Below are 26,236 nucleotides of genomic sequence, written 5' to 3' on the forward strand. Positions count from 1 at the left end.
GAGAACCGTTGTCTTAGTGACTTTCCTATCTCTGTAGCAAAACACTATGACCAAGGCAACTTTTAAAAGACAATGTTTTATTGGAACCCATGGTTTCAGAAGGTGAGAGTCCATAACAATCATTGTGGGCAGCATAGAAATAGACAGGCTGGCATGGCGCTAGGGCAGTAACCGAGAGCTTACCTCATTATTCACTTGTTGTAGGCAGAGAGGTTACTCTGGATGTTATGGGCTTCTGAAATCTCAAAGGCCACACCCAGTGCCACAGCTCCTCCACAATTCCCAATCCTTCCCAAACTTGGAATCCTTCCATTAACTGGGGCCCAAATATGCAAACATATAAACTTATGGGGCCATTCTTGTTTAAACCACCGTCTCTCTCCTCCAAACAACTCAGTATGAAGGGGTAGAGCATTTCACTTCCAGAAAGGAGCAGAAATATTCTCCCAAAGGGAGTTGTCTCACTGGGCTTTCTCTAAACCAGCTTTTCCCAACCTCAGATCAAAACCTAAACTAGAAGCAAAAAGTGAATGACCACTTCAGATCTGTTATATTTTTCCAGATATATTTCAATATTCTCTCAGCCTATTAGATATTCTTTTCAGCTGCAGTAAGTCTTAACTAGCAAAAAAACTAAACCTTTCAAAAACTTATTCCCTCTCACTTGTCACAAGACAGACATCGCTTTCAATTAAGCCTAGTGAAACAGAAAGTATTAAAAATAAAGTGTATGATCACCAAATACATCAATTTGTAGAAAAATGAGCCAGCAAAAATATAGTAACAATCAAGATTTAACATTTATTAATTATTACACTTATTTTTTAATATTAAACCATAATCTAAATACACACTTAGTTTCAAAATGGATTGATTGATATTATTATTATCTCATTATGTTTTATGCATAATATTATTTTTAAATGTCCTTTACATTTTAATGTCTCTGAATGCACCTTTTTTTCTTGTTATCGTAAAAATATAGCTTATCTTAACATTTAGTATCTGTTTTTCTGCTTTTGGACCTGGAAGAACATTAAATATTTGTCTTTTATGCCAAACACTATAAAAATTGTGTTTAACAAGGAATTAAATTCTTTTTACCTCCTCCACCTAGTAAATTTCTTAAATGAATTAAGTAACCCACTCTTTCCTGCTTTCTTTCGTTTCCTTTGTTCTGGTTCTTTTAAAAATTAGTTAACCACAAGAGACTGTGAGGTCAGATCCCAGCCAGTGAAGAAAAGAAACATGACCACCACCTATCTTAGTACAGAAGTCAAGTGCACTTCCTACTGTACTAGGTTTACTCTAATGCTTTTCTGAGCAGTGCACTCTCTTGATCAAGAGTAGAGTTTTACAACCACTCTGCAAATCAGTCTGGAGGTTCCTCAGAAAATTGGACATTCATTATCTAAAGATCCAGCTATACCTCTCCTAGGAATATACTCAAATGATGCTCTAACATACAACAAGGACACATGTTCCACTATGTTCATAGTGGCCTTATTTATAATAGCCAGAAGCTGGAAAGAACCCAAAAGCCCTTCAACAGAGGAATAGATACAGAAAATGTGGTACATCTACACAATGGAGTACACACTACTCAGCTATCAAAAACAATGACTTCATGAAATTCATAGACAAATGGATGGAGCTAGAAAATATCATCCTAAGTGAGGTAACCCAATCACAGAAAAACACATATGGTATGCACTCACTGATAAGTGGATATTAGCCCAGAAGCTCATATTACCCAAGATACAATCTACAGACCACATGAAGTTAAAGAAGAAGGATGACCAAAGTGTGGATGCTTCAGTCCTTCTTAAAAGGGGTAACAAAAAATTCATAGGAAGGGATACGAAGACAAAGTTTGGTGCAGAGACTGAAGGAATGGCCATTGAGAACCTGCCCCACCTGGGTATGCAGCCCATATATACGTACAGCCACCAAACCAGGCAATATTGCTGATGCCAAAAAGTGCATGCTGACAGGAGCCTGATAAAGCTGTCTCCTGAGAGGCTCAAGCAGAGTATGACAAATACAGAGGTAAATGCTATTAGCAAACCATTGAACTGAGAACGGGTCCCCATTAGAGGAATTAGAGAAAGGATCGAAGGAGCTGAAGGGACTTGTAACCCCATAAGAACAACAATACCAACAACCAGAGCTCCCAGGGACTAAACCACTATCCAAGGACTATACATGGACAGACCTATCACTCCAGCTGCATATGTAGCAGAGGATGACCTTGTTGGGCACCAATGGAGGAGAAGCCCTTGGTCCTGTCAAGGCTGGACCGCCCGTCCAGTGCAGGGGAATGGTGGGGGGAAAGCAGGACTGGTTGGAGAGGGGGGAATGCCCTTATAGAAGAAGGGGAGGGGTTTGGGATAAGGGGCTTATGGCTGAGAAACTGGGAAAGGGAATAACATTTAAAATGTAAATTAAAAATATAAAAAAAAAAGAATAGAGTTTTGCCTTGTCAAGACATTTTACTTGAAGTGATGATTTCTTTCTTGGAAACACCAAACTTATTTTTAACAGAACAAAGTTAAAATGACCTGCAAATAATGCAGATAGACCTGTCAGCTTCTACGGGCTGCCCACTCCTGCCCTCTGTCCATGAGCACAAAGAATCAAGTATTATTTGATTACTTTTGAATTTCAACCATAAATAGAAATCATCACTTCTGTAAATGAAGACATTGCCCAAGAAACAGGTCCAGGACCATTGTAATTATGTCTGTGAAGAGCTTGATATCTGGAAAGTATGTGTGCTTGGTTCACAGCATGGATGAGATCTTGTGTTTGATTTTGAGATATGAGCCTACACTGGTATCATCTTCCGAGGAAAGTGCCAAGTGTGAGTCCTTTGGATTCAGCTTCTCAAAGACCCAGCCCTAACATGTTATTCAGCAATTTCCTCTAAGTTAAAACAGTTAATCCCAGAGAGAAGCTAGGAATGACTCAGGACATTTTAAAGGGAGGCTTATTTAAGACTTAGGAATTAAACATCAGAAGTCTCAGGAAGTCCCTGAAATTTATCAGCCACCCAAGAATGTAAGAGTTGGAGGAAAGGGTAGAGTGCTATATAGCAAATTTCTACCAACTGAAGGTGCCACATGGAGGGGAAGCTAGGGAAGCCCCGGAAAGTTCTGAAGACTCAGGACATCCTGAAGAAAGGTTTGTTAAGACTCAGAAAATGAATAATTCACGTGTCTTTGGCAATTTATGAAACATACTATATATGCAAGGACCCTCTCTCCCCAAAGTTACATAAGTAGTAAAGACTACTGAGGAGACTGAGAATAGCTGAGCTGCCTTTGAAACCTCCCTGTCTTGATGAGCTATTTTCAAGCCTTGCAATGATCACCACGGTACCATCTTTCATGATTCATCATTTTGTGCTGGAATTTTCAATGATGCAGTTGCCTTTGAGTCATCCATGGCCTGTAAGTAACCACTTACCCATACTCTTATAAGCAACACCAGTAAACTTACTGGTTCATGAAGGTAAACCTCAGCATTACCATTCCTTTGGTCTCTTCACTCTCTGGTATGAACAGACATTATGTCATGTCTCCCCTAGAAGAGCATCACACAATAAATGCTGTACACATCTCTTCAGTCTTCCCCTCATGTATCATTTGGTCAATATTCTCATTACTTAGAAATTTCCTTCACCTAGAAACCATGGAGCTAAAATACAGAACTTTATCAACCAGCTCATTGAGGGTCCATCATTGTACCTTTATAGAATCTCAGTGTTCCAAGAGTGTATCCTTCAATTACCACATGATGAAAGGACTACATGGTCAAAGCACTAAGGAAAGTGTGTTTAACATTCCACTTCTTGGGAAATTGTCACATATATCAGGATATTACAGCCCCCTAAATTGTAACAAGAAACCCAGAGGCTTCTAATCTTATTTGAATACAAGGCTAGAACTCATATAAGTTTCCAAACTGGGCCTCCCAGGACATCCCTTAAGAAATGGGCTTTAGGCTTTTCTTGCTTAATTTTAAAAATGGGTAAACCAAGAACCAGGGAGGATATAGCAATGCAGATAAGGTCCTAAGGGTCATCCAAGAATGAAACTCATATTTTCTTCTTCTCATTTTACCTAATTCAGAAATGGACTAATAATGAAAAAATATAAGAAGGTTGATCATTCTGAAAGACTTAGGATATAATCTAGTGGTATAACATTTGCTGAGTATATGTAAGGCTCTGGGTCCAATTCCCAGAAAGACAAAAGGAAAGAAGGAAGGGGAGGGTGGAAAGAAAAAATATATACAAGCCACACAGGAAATAATAATAATAATAACAATAATAATAATTTTCAAAGTCAGTAAACATAATGAATCACTGCTTTGTGAGCACATGAAAAGCTGCAGCAGGAGGAATGAGTTCAGAGTCAGGTAGGAGCACAATAGTGAGATGCTGTCAGGATCAAACCTAAAAATATGCAAGTGAAGAAGACTGTTAGTTGTAGAGTGGAATGGTTGTGTGTGTGTGTGTGTGTGTGTGTGTGTGCGTGCACGTGCGCATGTGCATGCATGTGCATGCTTGTTTGAAGCCTAATCTGCACATGCCTGGCAGTAGTGGAGTGATCAGAACCTTCCTACCAGGCTGTATCTCTATGTCAACTTCAAAGAAGATAGCTAATAGAAGAAGCTACGAGGGAGCTATCTCCCATGTGCTTATCATCTCAGGAGGGAACACAATGAGACATGAGACACAAATGACAATCCGAGATTTGCCCAAGGATGCCCACTAGCTCTGGGGTGATCCTGTGCAATCTCTAGAACCTGGAGTGGGTCATTCTGAATAGCCAGATTTTACCCACTTGTAAGAATTTGTATCTTTAAAAACTGAAAATGTGAGCTATTGCAACTTAATCATGTTTGCTGGGGTTAATTGTAAGGAATGTCACCAAGAAAAAATTACCTAAAATACATTATTTATTTTCACTGGAAATTTCTCGTGGTCCTCAATACTGTTTTACACAGGGAGCCTGGCCAAGCATGTTTGGAGGGGTTTTCAGTACTTGCCTTTGCTCTCATGCCTGATACATGGTAGTCCGGTATAACACACAATGTTTAAATGAATTTTTATATTTTGAGATATTTATAACCGATTTGCACTGTATTTACATCATCCTCACTCTTATCTCTTCCTTTTGACTCTTCCTCCCCTCCTCATTACATCCTAGATTCATGTCCTCTTCTTTAATATTATTTTACACACACACACACACACACACACACACACACACACACACACACACACACCACTGAATCCAGTCTGTGTTGCTTGTATGTCCATGTGTTTAGGGTTTAGCGATGACCACTTTAGGTTGGATAATCTACAAGGGGCTCGCCTCTGGAGAAAACTGATTCTTCCACTCTCAGCAGCCATTTGACTGTCACTCTTCATCTCAGGATGGGTCCCTGAGAAATTTCCCACACCCCATTTGCATACCATTATATAGGTAAACATTATATTTAGGCAAACATCGTTAAAATTTTATGGATGTAGTATCCCTCTCATATCTACAAAACACTATCTTGAAGTAGGGATTGTGGTCGCTCTGACTCTTTTTCTGAGATGGTTCCTGAGCCATATGTACAGAGGTTATGTTGTATATTTACTGCTTTGTCCAGGGCACTCCATGGCCGGCTCTTCATGGCTAGCAAGACTATACATCTAGAGAAGAAACTGTTATTGCCATCCTGTGAAATCAGTATAACATCTAACTGTACTCTAAACACCTGTCCCTTTCCAGATGTAGCTCTTACCTCTCATCAAGGAAGCATCTTTTTGCAACAGATGATGATCACTACACAGACTCACAACTGGTCAAAATGCAGTCAAGGCAACTTACTCCCTCACTATGGGAACAGACTTCTGTGGTTTGAATTTCATTGTGATTGTTCTACATATTTCCCCATCTGTGGTCTTGTTTTCACTCTTCCCTTTACTTCCCATGTCACCACATTTGATTTTTCTACAACATCAATATCAAGCCTGCTATGTGAACTGAGAGTTATCTGTTGCCCAGCAATCCACTCTCGTCATGGAGCAATGGTGTCGATAGCTGGTTCTACAGTGTAGATGTTTGCAATTCTTACATTTCTGTGGCACCACATAACACCAGACTGTCCTTTTCTGTCTCTTTGACTTGACTGGGGTTCCTCATCAAGGGTGGCTGCTAGTTTCTCTTCAGGGTGTGCTCTTGTCTTCTGAATCACTCTTGAATTTGCTCTGAGTACTTGTTTCTAGTGATTCAATATAATTTGGTTGAAAGTCATGTCTGGTCCCATTAAGCTCCGTTTTTATGTTCTTTAGGCTCTTTCTTAATTTAGTTCATGTGAATTTAACCAGTTAGAATGTAAGATCTTTTGGATTAGAGCAGACCTTGACCAAGTAGAGGTTAAGAAGAACACTGTCATTTCTATTATTTTACATGTTGTATCGTTTCTGTACCAAGAGGTACAGTGTCTGGCCATGCTTGGAGGTTGATGCATGGTTGGCTAGGAGATTCCTTGAATGACTGGTAGTCACAAGATGATGGAAGTCATTCCGGTTTCCTTCTCCTTGGAAGCACGGCTGCATTCCCCATTCCTCTTTGGTGTGCCCTGCTATGTTTTTGGTCCATGATATATGAGTCACGTGACATAGCTGAGATGAGGTCCCTGCCCACATGCCATGCCCTCTTCCAAGACATTGCTCGGCACAGAGGCCGGGGATGAATCAGGGCCTGGCTGCCTTTGTCCCCACATAACACTGTCCCTTGCCAGCTTGTGCTTGAGCAGAGAGAATGAGCAAGAGACTATCTAGACCCAGGCACAGTGTGCACTTCTGTATTCCTAACACTTGGAAATGAGGCAGGAAAAACAAGAGTTAGAGGCAAGTGTCAGCTAAAGAGCAAGTCAGGGTCAACATGGACTACTTAGGGTATCGCTATGTCAGAATAAACGAAAGCAAAAGCAATTGCAAAGACAAAAACAAACAAACAAACAAACAAAACCCCTCTTATGCTAGTCCTAACTAACACACCCTGTTTATTCAGACTGCAGGTACGAAGTGCAGGTCTCCCTCTGGAGCACATATTCTTACTAATCCATTTATTTTTGTCTGTGGATGATTCCAAAGAAAAAGTCTTCAGCTCTGACCTTCAGCCTGACTTAGGTTCAGCCAAACGTCTTCCTGGTGTTTTGAACCTACACAACTGTGACAACTCTGATTCCTCTGGGACAGGAGAGAGACATTTTTTCCTAGACCGTTTCCACTTCATAGTTTCACATCAAGCTTTTTCCGTTGTATATTTTCCAATTAAGTTCATCAAATTGAAAAGCCCCTTTGTGTAAGAGAGCTCTACTTTCTCTAACTGGTGACTGGCTTTCAGCTATAAAGGCGCTTTCTTTTTTTCTTCCTTTATTTGACTTCAAACACCCTTTGTTAAGCATTTTTAATTATCCTAATATAAAAGGCCACTGGTTTTCTACACGGTGAAAATGTTTAAATCCTGTAAATACGTATACGCCTGTGTGTGTGTGTGTGTGTGTGTGTGTGTGTGTGTGTGTGTGTGTGTGCGTGTGTTTAAGCTGTAGCAAGAACCTTATCTCTCCCACCCCCAACTCCTCTGAAATCCCTTTAAAAGTTCTCAGTCTAGCTGAGGGAAGATAGCGGTGTCCTCGGCTCCGTATAGTTGCCTGTAATTACCTTCAGGTGCACAAGAATTCTTAATGCTTCGAATTCTTTTTCCACTGTATTGAAGTAAATAGAAGTGATTTATTATTGAGAGCCCCGCTGCCAGGCTGGATTGGTGGGTGGGAGTTGACATTTGGGATATTGTGTAATGTATAATGAGGCTGAAATGAGTGGTTCTGATCCAGTCAGCATCACAGGCAATTTCCCTTGTAAGGCAAAATGCTTGCAAATTAAGTTGCATATCTTCAGGGATGGCATAAACTGTGGAAATATTGATTTTGATGCTGTGTTCCTTTGAAATTGTTTGGGATATGTATTCAGAAACAGATTTTCTCTGTGACAGAACCCTATATTTTCTGCCAGAGAGATATTTGAAAGACATCTTTGGTGAGGATTGTCTTGCAGATGTCATGGAAATAAAATCAATGGGGGCTAATTTCCACTTGTCACTTTCTTTGAATATTGCCTGATGGGGCAGCAGACCAGCCACAAAATTAGGCTGCAGATCACTGCTCTCTGCCTCTCCATTCTGTGCTCTCCAACACAGCTCTGCAGAATGCCTTTGCCCAGGGGAGACCCAAAGGTAGGACTTGCTTGGAAATGACAAGTTGCAAAGGTTATCAGTTGGCTAGATGAAGTGTCCAGGTGGGGGACTTGGCTTGCATAGGCTGCCACAAACAAAGGAACAGAGAGCCACTGTTTCTAAGAGGAATGCTAGCAGCTCAGACTGTGTGACCCTACCTGTAAATCACATTGAAACAGGGCCAAATTTAACAAGACTGTAAGAGATAGCACATGCTCTGGACTCTGGTCACTACCCTTGCCTGCATTAACTGATTTTGGAAACTGCCTTCCTGATCATATAGAATATAAGTCAGTGTTGCTGGTGATAGAACAGCTGGCTTGCATAAACTCACCTTTGCTCATCGTTGTGCTGTTTGCTCCATTTTGTTTACACATAAATTAGACCAACAGGTTGCTCTGGTTTGAACTTGAAATGTTCACAGGCCTCCTGCAGATGGCAGAGATTGGGCAGTGGTGGAATTTTTGGGAAATGGGACCTATGTCTTGATGGTTATCTCCAACTTTGATTCCAGTCTACGGCTTTCTGCTTCCTAATCCAGCTCGCTGTATGTTGTTAGCACTTTATGCCCCTACCTGACAGAGCCATACCAACCACCATGCCTTCCCAACCACGATGGGCTTTGAGTCAAAATAAACCTTCCTTCCCTTAAGTTGCTTCCCTCAGGTACTTTGTCAGAGTAGCAAGAAAAATATCTGCAGATTTCTCCTAAGAGTATGCACAGGTTTAGTCTTAGGGACTCCACTCCAAAGTCCTGAGACATTAGCACTATTTCCTACTATAAAGAGCCATGGGTGGCTGCCAGACTCTGTAGAAAGGACTGGGTAAGGCTGAGTCCCTTTATCTGTCTAAGCATATTGATAGACCAGTGGACTGATCTTGAACTTTTGGCCTCATAATTGTAACATAATACAATTGTGTTGGGCAAAAGTGCTAGAGATTGAACGCATGCTAGATAAACATTACCACTGAGCTGTACCATCAGAATTTTTCTATGCCATCTGGGGAACTCAGCCGTATATCTAGCAAACAGTCACTCACTATAGTGGTCCCCACAGCTGAACCAAAAGTTCATCTCCCTGGGCTTTCCATATGCACATTCAAATACAAGCTGTTATTTGTGTTTGAACTATTAGACGGTGTTTTCCATTTCATGGTATCTTCTTTGGTAAACACTGAGTTGTGAGCATGTACATTTCATAGCAGAAGCCACATTCAAGCGTTTACTCTACCACTTCCTTGACGGGGTAGCCTTGGCAATAGAGTCTTGGTCTTCTGAGCTTCAGTTTGTTGACTGTCTAATGTGAAAGAGAAAAATATTTGAATGATATGAAAACAATGGGGGAAGTTAAAGTCACAGAGAAGTCCTGTTCAAAGCTCCCTTTTGGGTTTTATCTGTAGTACTACAGCATCAAATGAAATCATCATCATCATCACCATCATCATCACCACCACTGTCATCATCATCATCATCATCATCATCACCATCACCACCATCATCATCATCCATATGAGAAAGATCTCTCTATGGCCTGAAACTTGGGGGTGATCCTCCTGCTGTACTTTCCAAGTGCTGGGATTATGGATGTATCAACATTCCTGGCAAAAATCTTAAAATGTGGATTTGAAGTCTGGCTCCATTTGTACAAGGATGATTGCAGCTAGATAAGCCGGGAGATAGTGTCTGATCCTTTCTTAAACAGTACCATCTCTGACCAGAGCTTCAAAGCTACAAAGAATGTCGGTGTCCCAAAGTCCTGAAATGACAAAGCTGTAGAAGTTAAATGCAGCACTGGGGAGGCAGAATCGAAGCCTTCTGGCTCTGCATTCTTCTGGCTTTACCATATGACTGTGGAAAAAATAGCTGATTCTTTGAGCCCAGGAACAAATGTATCCTGTGGAAGAACTCCGTTTTTCTCTCACCAGACAGCACAGAACTCAACACCAGAGCTGAAGCAAGAAGCAGTTGAAAAATGATAGTCTCGGACGGACTCCAGGACTAAGCCTGCCTTCAATCTCTATTTCTGTTGTTTTGTTTCTCTGTCTTATCTACTGTCCTAAGAAAACCCAGGATCCAGAGTCCTCTAGAATTCCTTAGTTTCTTATTTGCATAAACCTAACTTTAGAATTAAGTGTGTATGTGTGTGTGTGTGTGGGGGATTCATAGCGTTTTTATATTTCTATCTTTGTAGAGCCAACAATAACAACAACAACAAAAAGAAACTATTTGCTGATCTATAATAAATTAAACTGGTTCAAACCAACCCAAATGACAGTTTATATAGCAAAAGAAGAGTTATTTGGAAGCATAGGGTGGCAGTACAGGGGTAATGTCTGCTCTTCATCTCTCTTCACTTGTCTGAAAGAGAAGCTAGGTACCCAGACTTTCCTTGTCAAGTGGAAAAGAGGTGACCAGGTCAATCCTGACTATGGGTTTCTCCCCATTCTACTAGAAGGAAAAAAAGCCACTTTTTTGTTTGTTTGATGCTTACATTTGAACTTTTAATACAGTCAAAGCTTCCCTGAGGGGCTTCAAATCTCAGTAATGCCTTGCATTTGAACTCAACGTGTATTCTTCTACAAAGTACTCCCACGAGTGTGTTTATGGCTGAGGTCAATGTCTCCCACCCCAACTTTCCCTCACTAAAACATGCCAGGAGAGTGTGACATCTGACATTGGACAGTGTTTGTGATTTGACATACTTGCTACTTTTGTCTGTGAACAGCTAGCTCCCTGGTTTTATTTTGTACTTTATCTTTTCCCCAATCAATAAAGCTGTATTACTGGTGCTTAAGATACTGCAGTGGATACTGAGGCCAGCAGACACTACACGCTAATCAATCTTTAATTATGGCTTTAATTTTATATGATATCATTTAATTTTATCGGATATATTAAAGTAAAGCTGTCAGATCAGAGAATCTATTGTCCGGGTCTGGGATAGGGAGCATCTGCCAGAGCCGTGTGTGGCATGTGATGTCTTGAGGATGCTCAGGAAAGATGAGCATCCTGATGTGCGATGTACATGCTGTGTTTGTAAGTTGCATCTGTGCCCAAGTTGCTGGAAAAACCTCCTCACTGACAGCATCTGTGTCACCAGCACTGCTTCTTAGAGCAGCTATGAGACCACATGAAGGGTGGTTTGCACACTGTGAGTCTGGAACCAAGATCATTTACAAATATCTTGATTACCTCAGTTAAGTAGTTTTTCACTCTCAGCATCTCAGATTGTGCATTGGTTTTAAAAATGAAGATTGTAGTTTTGTCTACTTTTTAAAGAAATGTAAAAGAGCAATTCAAACTAGGCTGTGATTGTCCCACTAACCTCCTACTACCCAGAATGGGAAAGAGAGAGAGAGTGTGTGTTAGTTGGTGGTGCCTTGCTTTCAGCTCTCACAACTTCCCTGAGCCTCCATTTGATTTGCTTATTGGCAGCTTTCATGATAGGCCCACCTTACCTTCATCTACAGAATCTAGAGATGTTTGTCGAACCCAAGAAAATGCCCATGACCACTATCAGGCTGAAGCAATGGCTATTGAAAACTGACCTTATGTGTTTTTCTCTTCATGTTCCAGCTTCCCCTGTTTCTTTTGAGGTTCTGCTGGGTGTGTTTTTCTAATAAACCTCTTGCATAGACCTTGACTTGGAATACATGAGTTAAAAAACAAGACAGAGAAAATGAGCTAGGAGACAGATCCTGCTATGAATTGAGAAAAATCCTTATCTGACCACAGGTAGAAGGGTAGAGGTTTTTTTTTTTATACCAAGTCTTCGTGTGTGTGTGTGTGTGTGTGTGTGTGTGTGTGTGTGTGTGTGTGTGTATGTGTGTGTGTGTGCGCGCGCGTGCGCGCACATGCTCACCCATGTGCACACATTCAGGTAAAATGCTAAGGACTGTTCCTCCAATGCATCATGCCTTAGAGCCACTGGATACAGAACCAAGTGTGAAGAAACAGCATGGAGAAATCGCCTGATTGATTACTGAAAATGGTGTTGTCCGTGAGAATCTGTATTCCTGTGGCAGAACTCCTTACCCTAATTTCCAGAGCTAGTCACAAATGCCACATGTCATCAACCATTAATCAAACAGAAAGGGGTCACATGAATAGCAATCAGGATGCATAACTTCTTGAAGAGGAATAGAGATGGAGTAGCCAACCGCATCAATGCATCTGGCCTTTCAAAATGGCAGAGGAATGTGAACAGTTGCTCACTGTCTGAATCTCTACTTTTCATGTCCAGTAGGCACTGGGAACACACTGCTCTGACTCAGATTCTGAAGCATCTTCCTTCGAGAGATTTTCAGCAGTCATTTCTGAGTGGATCTAAGGCTTGCCTGAGAGGCAGCAAACTCTAGGGGCTCATGATGCTACTTTGCAACTATTGATCTTCCTCGATCTGGCCACCATATCTGGTAAGACTCTGAACTCATACACTGGAGTCATTTTCTCTCATCCTCCTTTCTAACCTTACTTTCACCTCTCCTGCGAGATGTCCCACCTACTCTCATTTAACACAATACATGCATGTATGTCTTGACTAAAACTTATTAATTCATCTGTCCTGCTTAGTTGTCACCTGAGAACAGGGATCCTCAGTTAAGCAATTGTCTCCAACAGATTGCCCTGTAGGTAAGTCTGTGGATGTTTTCTTGATTAATGATTAGTGTGAGAGGCCCTATTCCTGGTGAGGAAAGTGTTTATGTGGCTTACACATCTTTGTCACAGTTAATCATTGAGGAAAGTCAAAGCATAATCTTAAGCAGGAGCAGAAGCATGAGGCATGAAGGAGGGCTTCTTACTGGTTTGCTCTGCATGACTTTCTCAGCCTGCTTCCTTATGTAACCCATAGCAACCCTTCCCCCTAGATGGAATATGCAAACTAGGACGCCATCCATTCATTTACTAATTACAGAGTACATCATATGGTCACTGTGCAACATATCCACCTCATAGCCTTACTAGGTTTATTAAGATCCTGCTATGTGCCTGTGTTCCTTTGAGTACAGTGTAACTGGCAGTCTCTTAAGTGGGGGAAAGTGTCCTTGACAGTGACAGAAGCTTAATGGAAATGACAGTTCTCAAACAAGAAATATTGAAAATGCTGTGACCTGAGGTTAAGAAATGGTTTAGGAGGAGAAGGGATGGCCATTGATATGAGCAGAAGAACAAACCAGGGAGAGGTGGAGACAGGGCCTGAGAAATATCCTCAAACAGGGAAGACAGTGGTCCAGTGAACAAGGTGAACGTTAATAGCAAAAAAGGTCACTGTATTAATCACGTTACTGTGATAAAACGGCACGACTGAAAACAAGTTGGGAAAGAAAGAGTTTCTTTGGATTACACTTCCACATCAGAGTCCATCACTAAAGGAAGTCGGGGCAGGAATGCAAACAGGGCAGGAACTTAGAGGCAAGAACTGATGTGCAGGTCTATTGCCTTTTTCCCCACGGCTTGCTCTGCCTGCTTTCTTACAGAACCCAAGAACGCCATCCCAGGGATAGCACCAGCCACACTTAATTAGGAAAATACCCTGCAGGCTTGCCTACATCTTGATCTTATGGAGACATTTTCTCATTTGAAGCTCCCTCCTCTCTGATGATTCTAGCTTGTGTCATGTTGACATAAACTACCCAGTACACTTAGGATGGTGGAAAAGAACCTACTGCAGGGCCTTGTGGGCAGTAATCAGATTTAGACTTCCTATGCCAGGCAGTCATTCTAGAGCAATCTATTTGTGCTTTGTGTAAGGTGTGGGAATGTCACTCTATGGTAGAGAACTTGACTGGACTATGCAAGGCTCTGTGCTCCATCCAAATTAATTGATAAATCAGGCCTGTCCTGAATATTCAAGAATGTGCATGCACCTACTTGAGGATTTTAAGTAGTATAGGCCAGCAGGCAAGGACCTGTCAGAAAAAAGGCAACTAAATCCAGGCCAACTTTAGTCTCTTGGCCAAAGCTTGATTATGCTTCAGCCTTTGAGCTAAAATCAGTAGTCTTCTGGCTAAAGTTTGGGTTAGGACATGACTTCCACCATTAGAAGACCTACTTCTCAGAAGGCTCTGGCCCCTACCTCTGCCTGGCTAGTTCATTCTCCCCACATAGCCCTTCATGCCAGGTCCCTATACTCACAGCATAACCTGACTTTTCTCCTGTTGTCTCTTTTCATGTTACCTGAACTCTGACACCAGATACAGATCAGACAAACACTTCATCAGAAGGTACAAACTCAGATGCCTGTGTAGTACTATTAGAGGAGCATAGGTAGGTAAAGGAACCCCAACAGGACCAATGTAGCCCAGAAAGGGAGATTTGGCAGTTTGAACCAGCTGCTGACCATTCACAGACCTCAACCTAGAACTACCAAGATCTGACTCTGTGTAAAAAGCAAGACATCTATATTACAACAGTGTCGAGGTGTAAATATTGATATTGAACTAACATGTTGACATGGCATAAGGATAATATGTCTAGTGGCACAATAATAATATGAACATTGGAGTTCCCAAGTAACCATAGTAACAATACAGGGCTCTATCTCAATACCAATTTTATCCCCATTTTCTATGAGAGGAAACTGAGATACTGAGATTGACTTGTTCAAAGTCATTGATCAAGTAAGCTAAGTGGCTAGGAAGTCATGCTTCTTGGGGCTCTGCAGCATTTGTCACCTACAAGGCAGTTCTCTGTCTCTCTCTGTCTCTGTCTCTCTCTCTCTCTCATTCACTTTTTCTCTTGCTTAGTTGTTCCTTTGTTCTTCCTCTCACTCTCACTCTCTGTCATGCACACATATACATGCACACATGCACACACACACATGCATGTATGCATACATGCAGGCATACACACATGTGCATAAATCAGCCTGAAGACCAGAGTTGCATGGCAGGCTGAGACTGGGCTAGGCACAACTCATGATTGAGAGACCAGCTACTTGGGACATATGGGTCTCCTCATGGCCCAGGTTGGGGCACTGCTTTGTTTGCATGCCATCTGAGCTGCTTCTGCATGGTGGCATGAGGTGGTCATCATACTCTGGATGTTTGCTTCAGTTTGTACAGTCTCGAAGGGAACTCAGGGTTGTGTGCCAGATTAAACTAGCTTTTTCATTGTTATGCCAAAATTTCTGAGACAAATGGCTTAAGGAAAGAAAGATATATTTCATCTTATAGTTTCAGAGAATATAATCCAAGAATGGCTGGCTCCATTGGACTGGCCAGCGATGGGGTCCCAGGGCATCACTGTGCAAGGATGTGGAAAAACAATTCTGTCAATGTCATTGTAGCCATGAAATAGAGACAAAAAGGGCCTGGGAACAAATCTGCTGCTCAAAGACGTGCCACATCTCTTCTAATTACTGTGACTTCTTCTGCGGAGCCATGAACAAATGTGTACTTACCCCAGATATGGCATCAATAGGCATAGATGAAGCTTAGTGAACCAATAGGGTTACTAGGGATTCTTATAAGAGTATGGGAGACAGGTTGCCCACAGAAGCAAAGGTGACTCAAAAACGATTGCATCATAGACAAGTCTCCCCACAATGGATACCCACTCACAGAACCCACATTCTTGTAGCTGCCAGCATGGCTTACAGACAATCAGAGAGGCTGTTTTCCCCAGCAATTGGCACCACTTATGGAACCTTAAAGAGGAACCTTGTGAATCTAACATCTCAAGAACTTCCTGAGACTTTGAGCATCATCTCTGAGCCTAGTAAGTTTGCTGCCAACAGGAAACATATCAATTCGGAGGAAATAACCATAAGCCTGTTCACCTAGGGACTCAGCCATAAATTACATTTGTGGAAACAATTAGCATCTTCACCATATAGTCCTATTAACAAAACTACCAAATGGAAGCCAAGGCTTCAATACATGATACCCTAGGGTCATTTCTTTCTTTCCTTTTCTTTTTTTTTTCCGGAGCTGGGGACCGAACCCAGGGCCTTGCACTTGCTAGGCAAGCGCTCTACCACTGAGCTAAATCCCCAACCCCACCCGCCCTCAGGGTCGTTTTATAACTAAACCACAACAGAGCCCAAACTCAGGCTCTATTACCCTTGTGTTTGAACACAATTCCATAGATGGGTGAAAAAGTTTCTCTGTTGCAGGGTTATGTTACATGGAAAGGGAATACTATGTAAAGTAAGATAGGTGGTCAGGGCACAGTTAAAGCAAGGCAGATGGTTGGGGCACAAAACATGAAGAACGACAATTGTAAGAAAAAAGTGTCCCCTTCCATTTTCACCCCAATAGCAGTGCTAGCTCATGCTTTGGTCCCAAGCAAAGCAGGAGAGCAAAGATGAGACTTAGCCCTTAACTAGGCTCATGGGGAAGACTTTATTATTATCAGTGTTATGGGTCTCATAAATGGTCTTTAGGAGTCTGTTATTTGGGCTTTAAAATAAGAAGAGTAAGTTCAGCAGGTTGGAGAGCAGAGGAAGAAAAGCAACTGTACAGACGTTGTGGGATGAATCCCCAGAAGCTGCTGTAGACGCCTGCTCACTGTCCTCTGCGTTAGTACAATGTTATCTCTATCTTATCAGCCTTACCGAATCAACTGTTCCCATCATGCATCTGACACCATGACACTTGTGAAACCCTACATAAAGGGCGCAGGAGAGAACAATCCTGAACAATAAAAGAACTTCGGGATGAATCATCATTTCTGGCCTTAAGCTGTTATTGCAGAGCAATAGTGGTAAAAACTGCATGGTATTAGTATAGAATCAGACAAGTCAATTAATGGAATTGAATTGAAGAACCAAAAATAAACCCAAACACCTATGGACACTTGATTTTGATAGAGAAACCAAAACCATACAATGGAAAAATGGAAGCTTCTTCAATAAATGGTGCTGAACTAACTGGATGTCTACATGTAGAAGAATGAAAATAGATCCATACTTATCACCCTGCATGAAATTCAAGTCCAAGTAGATCAAAGACCTCAACATATAACCAGATACACTGACTCTCATAGTAGAGAAGTGGGAAATACCACTGAATGCATTTGTAAAGGAGGCAGTTTCCTGAACCGAACACCAGTGGCTTAGGCTCTAAGACCATGAATTGATAAACGGGACCACATGAAACTACAAAGCATCTGTAAAGCAAAGGACACTGTCATTAGGGTAAAACAGCAGCCTTCAGATTGGGAAGGGATTTTCACCAACTCTACATCTGACAGATAGTTAATATCCAAAATGTATAAAGAATCCAAGAAGTTAGACACCAACCACCCTAATGACCCAACTAAAAAATGGTGTCTAGAACTAAACAGAGAATTCTCAACAAAGGGATCTTGAATGGCCGAGAAACACTTAAAGACGTGTTCGAAGTCCTGAGTCATCAGGGAACAACAAATCAAAGCATCTCTGAGGTTCTGTGTCACACCCATCAGAATGGCTAAGATAAAAATACTTAAGAGATTGGATATGCTGGCAAGGATGTGGAACACTTCTTCTTTGTTAGTGGGAATCTAAACTTGGACAACCACTTTGTAAGTCAGTATTGAAGTTTCTCAGAAAACAGGGAATAGTTCTACCTCAAGAACCAGCTATACCACCCCTGGGAATATACCCAAAAGATGATCCAATACTTCACAAAGACACTTGCTAAACTATGTTCATAGCAGCTTTATTCATAATAGCAAGAAACTGGAAAACCTAGATGTCCCTCAAATGAAGAAAGGGTAAAGAAAATGTGGTACATCTACACAATGGACTACTTTTCAGCTATTAAAAACCAAGACATCATGAATTTTTCAGGCAAATGAGAATATATTCTTGAGTGAGGTAACTCAGTCCCCAAAGCACATGCGTGATATGTACTCACTTGTAAGTAGATATTAGCCACGAAATACAGATACCATGCTATGCTCCACAGATGCAAAGAAACTTAGCATGAGGGAAGTGTCCAAATGAGGAAGCTTGAATCCCACTTGGAAGGAGGAATAAAATAGTCACAATTGGCAGATGGAAGGAAAGAACTAGGAGGGAGGGTGATGGGGAGGAGAATGGGAGAGGGGTTCAGGATCAGGTGTGGGGAGGAGCAGGAGAGATGGCTAGATGCCCATGGACATGAATGAAAATCTGCAATTGACTGGGGTGAGGAGGTGGGGGACATCTCTAAGACAAGACAGAGACCTGGGATAAGGGAGGCACTCAGGAACCCATGGGGGTGACCTTAGCTGTGACTCACTACATTGGGAATCTGGAACCTGAAGAGGCCACCTCCTGTAGCCAGGCGGGAAGCCCAGTGGAACAATAAAGACACCAACACATCCACTAAACTTTCAAACCAAAATTTATCCTATCTACCAGACATGCAGGGATGGGGATGAAGCAGAGACTGAAAGACTGGCCAACCAATAGGCAACCCAAGTTGAAACCCATCCCATGGGCAAGCACCAATCCCTAACACTATTAATGTTACTCTTATACTTGCAGACAGAAACAAGTTATCCTCTGAAAGGATCCACCCAGCAGCTGACTCAGATACAGATACCCACAGCCAAACAGTGGATGGAGCTTGGGAACTTAATGGGAGAATAGAAGGAAGGATTGTAGGCCACAACGGGATAGAAACTCCACCAGAAAGACCAATAGAGTCAACTAACCTAGTCCCTTGAGGCTGTCAGAATCTGAACCACCAACAGAAGAACATACTCAGGCTGGACCTAGGTCTCCCTGCACATATGTAGCAGATGTGCAGCTTGGTCTTCATGTGAGTCCTAAACAACTGGAGCAGGGGCTGTCCCAGAAGCTTTTGGCTGCATATGGGATATGTTCTCCTAGCTGAGCTACCTTGTCTGTCCTTAATGGGAGAGGAAGTGCCTAGCCTTATAGAAACTTGATGTGCCAGGGTGAAGGATATGGCTGGAGGGCAATGGTTGTGGGTGAGGGCACTTGCTCAGAGGGGAAGGAGAGAATGGAATAAGAGAAGGATTATGGTAGGGGGTAACAGAGAGGGGGACAGTGAATGGAATGTAAAGTGAATAAGTAAAAAAAAGACAATTAAAGACAAAAACAAAAGAGCACAGGAAAGTACATCCTACTGGTGAGGTTCTTCACTTTCACCTTTCTTGACTCATAAATGATTGTAATAACTTATCCAGAACCCTCTAACAATGTCTGTATTACCCTGGGAGATAACCAACCTATCCAAACTCCTCTAAAAATGCTGGTAACCCAGGAGGGTACACTTTCATGACCCATAATCAATCTCTCTCTCTCTCTCTCTCTCTCTCTCTCTCTCTCTCTCTCTCTCTCTCTCTCTCCCTCTCCCTCTCTCCCCTCTCCTCTCCTCTGCTCTCCTCTCCTCTCTCTCCTCTCCTCTTTCCTCTCTCCTCTCTCCTCTCTCTCTTCTCCCTCCTCTCTCTCCCTCCTCCCTCCTCTCTCCCCCTCCTCCCTCCTCTCTCTCTCTCTCTCTCTCTCTCTGCTTATTTTTTATTATTTTAATCTGTGAAGTAAACAATGGACATATAAGAAAAGGAACATATAAGTTTCATTGTGTGCCTAAGAAACAGGAAGAACAGGACTGTTAGATCCAAAGAAGGATGGACTAGCAGATTTCTATACAGAGGTTAGAGGGTTGGTGTCTTGGGGCTGTGGGCAGAAGAGAGTTAGCAGAGGCTTGGGAAGCAAGTACATATACTGAGCAAGGGCTGTCTTGTAAGCAGATAGTCACATGTAACAGCCACCTGTGTTCACCTCCAGCTTTGAAAGGCTTCAGAACCTATCTCTTCTTTCTCTGGAAAGATCCTTCGTAAGCAGACTGAGGAGAGGGTGTCAGAAAAGCCTCTGTCTGAGTTTGGTGGTTGCTTTAATGTCATATATAGTAGATATCATTTTGTTTTGTTTCAAATCAAATTTCTAAAATGAAAATTGTGTGTAGTGCTTGTGTGTCTGGCATATGAGCATGGCACATGTGTGTGAGCATGCAGGTTCATGCCCATGATGTCTTTCTCTGTGGCTTCCCACCTTATTTTCTCAAGACAGAGGCTCTCACCGAACCAGAATCCCACCATTTCAGCCAGGCTGGCCAATCAGCAGATTCTCAGGGTCTCTGCCCACTAATGCTAGGATCACTCACTGCTTTGCCTGGCTTCTTACATGGGTGCAGGGGTATTTGGACTCAGGACCTCATGCTTGTACAGCAATTGCTCTTGCCCTCCAAGCCATCCCCGCCCCCCCCAGTGTTAAACATAGATCTCTTATTAAAGAGATTTCTGACCTATTTCTGTTGTTTGCAGGTATCTGCACTTTCTCTCAATAGCCAATTCAAAACACACCAATGAAATGTATTTGGGATGGACATTTTGCTCTCCTGCATGAGTCTGGATGGCTGCATGGAAGAGTTGAGATAAGGCTACTTGGTATAATGCCTGACCCATAGTAGGAACACACAAAGGCCATTTCCAACACTTTGAGCAGCCATACGCCTCCTGCCTCTGTCAAGCACTGACCTTGGCCAAGCATTGTGAATAGTTGGAAGTGCCTGCCAGGGATGGTTCCTTTAGTGGAGCCCTGCCAGCTCTGACAATGCTACTGGGATGTGGTCTTGAGCCTGAAAAACAGCTCTGAGTGATAAGCATCCCTGCCCAATTTCTTGCAGTTGACATACAATGCTGACTTGAATACAGCTAATTTTGAAAGGAAAGGATTATACAAGGATGTTTTTCCTCCCTTAGAAAATTCTAGAGGGAGCCAAGACCCTGTTGCTTAACTAACATGTTGGTGCTGCATGGAATCCAGGTGGTGGGCACAGGAGCATAATATCTATGGTCATTTCTGCCAATTCTCCATTGCTAGGCCACACCCTGCCTACACCCACATGCCCAGTTCACAGTGCTTGGCACAGCCATTGAAAAGCAAGTCCATGTTGATCATTTGCTTTCTTCTTGTAGCCAAATACCTTCCAGATGCAACTTTTTGAAAAAGTTTGTGTGGTATAGGGATGTGTGTTGTGTGTGTGTGTGTGTGTGTGTGTGTGTGTCTTGTGTGTATTGCACAAATTTAATTGTGTGGATTGTGTGCACATGTGCTCGCAGGTGAATTCGTACAGGTGACTGTGTGTTCATGTGGAGGCCAGAGATTGGTATCAGATGTCTTTACTCAACTACTATTTACCTTTTCAAAATTTTAGATTCATTTACTTTATATTATGAGTGTTTTGCCAGCATGTATGGGTACCACGTGTGTGCCTGGTACCTGTGGAAGTTGTAAGATACCCTGGAATTACAAATGGTTGTAAGGTGCTAGAAACTAAACACAGGTCTTCTGGAACTGAGTAGTAAATAGTCTTAACTGTTGAGTCCTCTCTCTAGCCTTCTCCTTTTAGGTTTTAAGACAGGTTTTCTCAGTGGACACGAAGCTTGTCAGTATGTCTAGACTGGACAATGAGCTTTTGAATCCATCTGTCTCTGCCCCTGTCCTATACTGAGGTTACAGGTATATGTCACTATGTCTGGCTTTTTAAAACAGGTTCTGGAGATTTGAACTCTAGTTTTCATGCTTGCACAGCAGGTGCAGTGCATCTCCCAGCCCTAGGAGAAGCAATTTTCAAGAAGGAAGGATCTCTGAGGATGCTAACCATCATTGTAGGGAAAACCATAATAGCAGGATGGCTGTCAGAGTTTGTCAGTCTATGTGAACAGGGGCTTGACACTACAGCATCCTCACATTTTTGTGGACCTGGATGCAGATGGTTATAGGAAGTTATGAATCCCGTACTATGGGAAGCTGAAGTTAGCTAGGGTTGTAACCACCTACCATGGGTGCTAGGAACTGAACTTGATCCTCTAGAAGAGCAGCAAGTGAATTAGCCCTGAGACATCTCTCCATCCCCAACTTTATAGATCTTGGTATGAGCAAAGTAGCAGGATGGCATAGTAGATGTGCAGTAAAAACCTGTTGATTAAAATTTCAAAATGTGCTGAGAAGTGGGTCAATTTCAGGTAACCCACAGTTCACCAGCTACCTAAAAGGTTCCCCTACACCCGAAATCAGTGCCATCGTATGACAAGCACGTGTTCAAACAAACAAGCATTAAAACCCTAATAGCCATCTTTTACCATACGATCAGCCAGTATCTTCTGAATACGGGCCCCGTTAGAAACGAGGCTCCGTAAGGAAGAAAACGCCACAGCTACAATATGGAGGAAGCCACTAAAGAAGGAAATGCAGGGTAGTCCAATATTCACTGTTGAATGAGGCAGAGAAGTAGGTGCACATGTGCGTGGCTTTCCTGCCTGGTTAAATTTCTTGAAGCAGGCATTCACTTTATACATCTTTAAGAGAGAGAGAGAGAGAGAGAGAGAGAGAGAGAGAGAGAGAGAGAGAGAGAGAGAGAGAGAGAGAGTCTGCGCGCACACACGCATGCATGTACGTGAAGGTGCCACAAAAGCCAGATGAAGGCATCAGATGCCCTGGAGCTGGAGTTCCAGACATTTATGAACTACCTAGCATGGGTGCTAGGGAAGCAAATTTGATCACTAGAAGAGCAGCGAGTGAATTTAGCCACCCCCAACTTTATAGATCTTGGCATGAGCACAGAGGAAGGATGACATGATGGCTATGCAATGAAAACCTGCTGATTAAAATTTCAAGCACCCCACAGTGGAAGCAATCCCAGGTCTAGAAATCATGAAGACCAGATGAAGGACACCTTATTAAAAGAAGCTGGCCTTTCCCAGAAGATTTGCTACAGGATCTGGGAAAATCACTGCCTCTCCTTTAGGCTAGAGAGTCAGCTTAGCTATCCAGCAAGAACGGTGGGAATAATGAAAATGTGAGGGGTGTGTGTGTGTGTGTGTGTGTGTGTGTGTGTGTGTGTGTTGTATGTCTTTATATGTATATATGTATGTATGCATGTATGCATGCTTATGTGTATCTTTATGCGTGTATATATGTGCATATGTGTGTACATGTGTATGTGTGTCCACATGTGTATGCATGTGTGTATGTGTATTTATCTGTGAGCATTTATGTGTACACATGATGATATTTTCTTCAGCCAAAAAGAACACTGAACTGTCATTTTCAGGAAATTGGCATTTGTGAATCTTAGATTCACTTGTGGATCTTAGATTTCATATAATAAATTAAGCCATATATAACACAACAAAACATATGTGCATAAAATAAAATTAGTTATATAAAGAAAGGAAGAGAACTAATGGGAGAAGAAGAAGAGAAAGGGGAAGGGAGGAGGAGTGTGCTATGTCAGTTTGACATAGATTTGAGCCACTTTGGAAGAGGGAACCTTAATTAAGACAATGCCCCATCAGATTTGCTGGTAGGCCAGCCTGTGATGAATTTTCTAGATCAGTGATTAACGTGGGTGAATGCACATAACTCTAGGCAAGCCACCCCTGGAAAGTTGGTCTTGGGAGCTATAAGAAAGCAGGCTGAGTAAGAAGCACACCAGGAAGCAAGCAGCATTGCTCCATGATTGTTGCATCAGCTCCTGTCTTATTTGAGTTTCTGCCCTGATGTCCCTCAGTGATGAACTTATAAGCTATCAGGTAAAAGAAATGCTTTCTTCCTCAAATTGCATGTGATTATGATGCTTAATCACAGCAGTAGAAACCCTAACTAAGAAAGGGGGAGGGGAACGGGCATGGTCCAAGTACACTGTGTACCTGTATGGAGTTGCCCTTACAAAACCATTACTATGTATAATGATTGTAGGCCAATGAAAAAGGCAGTGGAGGTGATAATGACCTTCTGGAACATAACCACTGGCAAACAGAATTGGCCTTCCAAACAGGGAATTCAAAACCATGGAGGGATTTATTAAACATTTGTACAAATTCTCTTGCTGAGGAAGCTGTGCCTCCCCTGGGGCTTGTTCAAGGGTTTGTAAAGTGGTAATGGCCAAGTCATCTTGCAGGCAGCTGTGGCTGAACAGCAACACAACAGGGACACCAGCAGGTCAGCAATGACCTTCTGGCTGGGCAAGGGCCAAGGTATTCAGTTCCCAGAACTTTCCATAGGTCACCTGTATCAGAACTTTGGGCAAGTTTCCAAAACCACAGCCTACTTTGGAGGTTGGGATGGAGGCCAGGTTCATGGGCATCGTCTATCAAGACAAGGTTGTAAAACAAGCCTGCTGGCTTCATACTAGGATAGGAAGGGAGAGCGCACAATTAAAACGAAAAGCTGGTGGCAGGCCCCAAAGGATGGTGAAGAATTGAGCAATTAGGAGCACATGAATGGACGCATTTGCAATGACTGTAATAATTATTCCTTGAATTTATAAAACTTACATAACTTTGCATTTCATACATATTACCTCGTTAATTCTCATTGTTTAATAATTTAAAATTGAGTTTCTGTGCATGTAAGTTTTCATTGAGGCTTCATAACCACTCTGGGCAATTTCCACAAACCCACTGAGGCCTTTGCAGAAGCATTATAAAGATTTATCCAATCCATCAAGCCAAAAAATAGCACAGAGAAAAAAAATATTAACCCTCTTCACCCATTCTACCCACTCAACATCAGGAGTGACTCTACTCTTAAACGCTGCTGGCAGGTTTCGCTTGTTTCCGTCCTTCCCACCTCTCCAGCTGTGGTGTTTGGAGTGGGACTCACATCCCACAGACTTCTTCAAGGCAGATTCTAGTCCTGGACACCCATTTTTGATCCTCTGGTACCTAGCTCAAAAGAAGAATTAGCAAACACAAACATAGCATTGCACATAATAAATATATCCGATATTTTTATTTTTTTTAATCACAGAACTTCTTTTTCAAGAGACAAAGAATTGGCAATATTGGTTACATTAAGATGACAGATAAAACCTCAAATTTGTGTTCCCAAAGACAGGATTTAAGTTTGTTTGCTTGTTTGTTTGTTTACTCAGGATATTTAGGGATTGTTTTTATGTCTTGCTCGTAACCCAGGCAGGCCTAGGTCTCATTATGTAATCCAGTTTGGCCTCAAAATTTTTCTTTTCCTTTCCTTTTTTGTGTTCTTTATTAATTATTAATTAATTAATTCTTTATATTAATTATTCACAATAATGAGTTTTATTATGGCATTTCACTCATTATCTCCCTTCTCTCTCTCTCTCTCTCTTCTCTCTCTCTCTCTCTCTCACACACACACACACACACACACACACAAATAAGTGAACAAGTATGTGTGTGTGTGTGTGTGTAATTTATTCATATTCACTCCATTACCATTGTGTCTTTTTCCCAGTCCTGCTGATCCCCTTTCTCTTCCCAACCTAGCATCTGTAGCAGGAAATATTAAATAAGGAACACACCATCACCAGCGGGCCACAGGGTACCAGCGGGGTCTTCCCATCTCTGTCAGCCAAACTCGGCAAACTCTCTGGCCCAGAGCTCCTGAAAAGTCTCCACCCGTCTCTCTAAGTTCCTTTGTCAGGTTGCAGCTATGCCAGCCCCATGAGACTACAGAACATCTGGTGGTAAACTGTTACAAACCCCTGTAATCCAGTAAAATCAAAACTATAGAGGCTTGTAATTTATCAATCAGATTTATATCAGTAAATTCTCACCCCACAAAATGTCCACACAATGAACTCAGGGCCAATTGATATTGATATAAACTGCCCACCTAGATAAGACAAATTGTCTTGTAATTATCCAACCCTTATAACATATTCATAGCTACCTGTGGCTATTTAAAGCCACATGGATCTGGGTCATCCTTCTCTTCCTCCATCTTCCTTCTTCCTCTGTCCAGTCTCTAAAATTCTCAGTCCCCCTTTCTTTTTCACTGCCCAGTCACAGGCCTTGCCTTATCTTGTGCCTGACCTCACCTGTTTGTAGACATCAACCCACAAGCACCCTTCGACACTCATGTCTACGTTGAAATTTTGTGACCCAACAAATTTGATTCGTACTTCTAGAAGGATGCACACTGTGCCAATGGCCTCACTTTGTATAAGCA

The 26,236-nt window shown here is 42.1% G+C and overlaps 1 long non-coding RNA gene across 1 annotated transcript in view; it reads left to right on the forward strand.

The window, feature by feature from the left end:
* Nucleotides 1-26,236, forward strand: part of LOC147996784 (uncharacterized) — a 60,263-nt gene that overhangs the window by 24,322 nt on the left and 9,705 nt on the right. The window contains exon 2 of the long non-coding RNA XR_015654866.1: nucleotides 12,545-12,716. This is a non-coding gene — a long non-coding RNA (uncharacterized LOC147996784). The remainder of the gene's footprint in view (nucleotides 1-12,544; nucleotides 12,717-26,236) is intronic.

This window comes from Rattus norvegicus, chromosome 1 (assembly GCF_021556685.1).
Source record: "Rattus norvegicus strain SHRSP/BbbUtx chromosome 1, alternate assembly SHRSP_T2T, whole genome shotgun sequence".
Classification (NCBI taxonomy): domain Eukaryota; kingdom Metazoa; phylum Chordata; class Mammalia; order Rodentia; family Muridae; genus Rattus; species Rattus norvegicus.